Here is a 4,118-nt window from a genome sequence, read left to right on the forward strand (position 1 = left end):
CATTTTTACGGGCCTAAATCATCTCCTTGATTGCACCATTCATCTTCCTTTGCCACTTGTTGATTACGGGTTCCATGAGTGTAATCATCCACGTGAAGCTACGTTTTAAAATGGCCTAAACATTTAATTAGGCTTTTTGCGTGCCCATGCACCTAAATTCATCAGAGATAATTAGCAAGCATTCTGATTAAGTGCTTAATTATAGAGCAGCCACGGTGGCGAGAGCACTTTCTAAGGTCGTGTTCCGAAACTACTTTCAGCGCAGTGAAAGCATGAAAGGCAGAAAATGAAAGCTAATTTCAAACATCAGAGGCAAGCAGATGACACAACACTTTCCCTGTCGCTAAAAAAATAGTTCTTCCCTGATATCAGTAGAAAATACGGCGTTGCCATGATACCTAGAGAAATGAGCCTGCGTTGGTCCAATATTGTAGACAAATTACAAGCCACGCTCTCTCCTTTAACTGTTGGTTCTTCTAAAAATGATTATCGACCACGTCGCTTCTCGCGTCCGGAGTGGTTTGCAATCGCCGCGACAGAACCATCGATGAATTATGGCTCTGCGGGGAATTAAAGGTCAGATCGGAGAAGGCTCCGGCGAACGAACGAAAATGCCTGCTTTCATAACGACAACGTGAAGCCTTGCGCGGAGCCTCGCGAGGCCGAAAGTGTGCGAAGCAGTATGGAAAATACCGGTATTGGCTTACCTTGTGTTTAGCAGGAGATATACAAACTGGCCGTAATGAGACACCGATACTTTTACTATCATGCGTAAACACACGTGCTTGACGGTTGTGTGTGGGTAATTTGCATAAATACGCATATATACAAGGATGCTCGCTCTCTCCCTCCCTCCCTCCCTCCCTCTCTCTCTCTCTCTCTCTCTCTCTCTCTCTCTCTCTCTCTCTCTCTCTCTCTCTCTCTCTCTCTCTCTCTCTCTCTCTCTCTCTCTCTCCCTCTCTCTCTCTCTCTCTCCTCTCTCTCTCAAACACTTGCACATATACATACTAAATAAACACGCACACAAACAATCACACAACAACATCACACACACAGACCAAACAAGTAAAGAAACATCGCTCATACAAGCGGGTCTCCCCTCTGCATGGCTATATACGAAGCACGAGTTGTGATTCATTTGCATCCTGACCATCAGAAAGGCTATTTGTTGCTTGTTATTCAATGAATTTTGAATCTAGGCAAAATAAATTTATGTTAGGCGAAATGACACCAACAATGATATCCTAATGATATGGCATTCTAGTAAGAAAATAGAATCTCTTTATACTAAAAGGCATATATATAAATGTGATAAATGTTTTTGTGCCTATATAAAGTATATATATATATATATATATATATATATATGTATGTATATATATAATATATACCTATATATACATATATATATACACATATATACACATGTATGTGTGTGTATGGACAAACAAATACGTAATCTGTAGCATATAGCATAAGCGTTCCAAAGGTTTCCCTTCCCTAGGAGGCGTGGGCGCCGCCTGCGCACAAAAACGCCGTGGCATTTGGCAGTCCTACTTATCGAGGAACCTTTCAACTTCAGAAGTTTCCAAACCTCGTGCAAATCGCTCCGAGAGAGTCTGGCCTGACACATAAACATACTTTGGTCCGCATCCTTCCCGGCCGATCCGCCTCGTTATGTTGCCTCAGATTATCCCTCCTTATGTTGCTCCGACTAGTATTATTATTGGCCTCGTCACCGGCTGCGCGCTCGGACGTGGCCATTAGCACTCCAGTGACTGACATATCTTCCGCCGCTGATCCTTTCGCTCGCCTCGGCATTTGGAGCTTCGTGGAGCTCTCGTCTTGCGAAGGAGCTTTGCCGAGTATGGAGCGGAGGATCGAGTGTTCGTCTGTTTGTTTGGTTGAGGGGGTTTGTGTGTGTGTGTGTGTGTGTGTGTGTGTGTGTGTGTGTGTGTGTGTGTGTGTGTGTGTGTGTGTGTGTGTGTGAGTGAGCTTTAATGTGAGTAGGAGTGAGTTTGAGTGAGTGTGTAAGGTGTGTGTATTTGTGTGTGTAACCTTGATCGGCAGCATCTTGCTTAACACATCAATCAATTAAGTTGAATTGAGAAGAACTCGACCAAATAAGTTAACAAAAAATAATATGGCATGATTTTCCTGTGTTCATTCAGTGTAAATACTGAATGAGTGCAAGACAAGTGTTCAGATATGGTGATGGAGAGATAAGAGATGGAAAAGAGAGAGAGAGAGAGAGAGAGAGAGAGAGAGAGAGAGAGAGAGAGAGAGAGAGAGAGAGAGAGAGAGAGAGAGAGAGAGAGAGAGAGAATGAAAGAGAAAATGAAAGAGAAAGAGAAAGAGAAAGAAAGAGAAAGAGAGAGAAAGAGAGAGAGAGAGAGAGAGAGAGAGAGAGAGAGAGAGAGAGAGAGAGAGAGAGAGAGAGAGAGAGAGAGAGAGAGAGAAAGACAGAGAAAAAGACAAAGGAAGACAAAGATAAAGAAAGAAAGAGAAAGAGAGAGAAAGGTAAAGAGAAAGAGAAAGAAAAGAGAAAGAGAAATGTATAAAAAAATTGTTCAAGAGAAAGAAAAAGAAAACAAAGAGAAAGAGAAAGATATAAAAAAAAAAAAATTGTTCAAGAGAAAGAGAGATAAAGAAAAAGAAAGACAAAGGGAAAGACAAGACAAAGACAGAGACAAAGAAAACTAAAGAGGAGAGCAAGAGCGAGAGAACATGAGAAAGAACTACACACAAACACAGAGACATTTATTAACCTCCATGTCAAGAAACCGTCTCCGCCCCCCCCCCCCCCCCCCCCCGACAAAAACGGTCAAACCACGACCATCAGCGGCGAAAACCTAACCCGAATTCGGCTGGCAAGCCCGACCTTCCATACAGCGAGAATGAGCTTCGTTCACGACACAGAAGAGAGCAGCAATTCGATACGTAATTGGCGAGGAGTAGAATAACGAGATGCTTTGTGAACGTCAAGCTAAGCACTCTAACTATGGGTCTTCCGAGGCAAACATATTGGCCCAGAGTGTCAGTTAAATTGCGTGTCACTTAAATTGCATGTTATTTTTTTCTTCCGAGGAGGAGCTTAAATACGTATTTACATATGCATCGGCGTGCTTGAGGTGAATTTTGTTTTGTTGAGAACACTGTGCATTAGACTTTTGAGTGATATACGTGATACAAGAGGGAAATGCAATAAGTATACGGTAAGAAAATATAATTTGTTAATTTTTAATTTTAACAAGCAGATCTTATTTGAATGTGTCTGAAGGATCAATAACTCTAGTGCAATTACGTGACAAAAAGCAATATCATACATTACTGTATAATTTCGTAAAAGCTTTTTCGTCTCGTCGGCTCATCTCTCACCACCGGCGATTCCCTTGTTCAAAACCGTTCATCAATTTTGTAAAATTTAGAAGCATTTACAGGCTAAACACAGGGACTGAACACAGTCACTAATCTGTGGCGGCTCCCTCTGTCCCCAAGGGGCAATTTTCTATTAGTTTTAATGAGAAAGTGCACTGGCTCAGCATCGGTAATCAGCGAGTGACTGAGGCACAAGCAGCCATTATTATCATGTTAACAGCGCCGCCGAGGTGTAATACGGCGCACCGACGATCGCGCCGTAATCGAGGGCCGCTGCCCCGCGCCCTTGTGTCAATGTCCACGTGAATGCATGTATACTGTTAAACACACACACACACACACACACACACACACACACACACACACACACACACACACACACACACACACACACACACGCACACACACACACACACACACACACACACACACACACACATCTATTTTCACATATTTATGTGTAAGTGCTTAAGTTTATCTTTTTTTCCATTTGTATATCGATATCACTGAGAGAGAGAGAGAGAGAGAGAGAGAGAGAGAGAGAGAGAGAGAGAGAGAGAGAGAGAGAGAGAGAGAGAGAGTTAGAGAGAGTTAGAGAGTGAATGAGAGAGAGTTAGAGAGAGAATGTGAGAGAGAGTTAGAAAGGGAGAGACCGAGAGAGGGAATGAGAGACACAGAGAGAGAGACAGAATAAGAGACACAGAGATCGAATGAGAGACACAGAGAGCAAATAAGAGAGA

The sequence above is a fragment of the Penaeus chinensis genome, chromosome 21 (genome assembly GCF_019202785.1).
Source record: "Penaeus chinensis breed Huanghai No. 1 chromosome 21, ASM1920278v2, whole genome shotgun sequence".
In the NCBI taxonomy this organism is placed as follows: domain Eukaryota; kingdom Metazoa; phylum Arthropoda; class Malacostraca; order Decapoda; family Penaeidae; genus Penaeus; species Penaeus chinensis.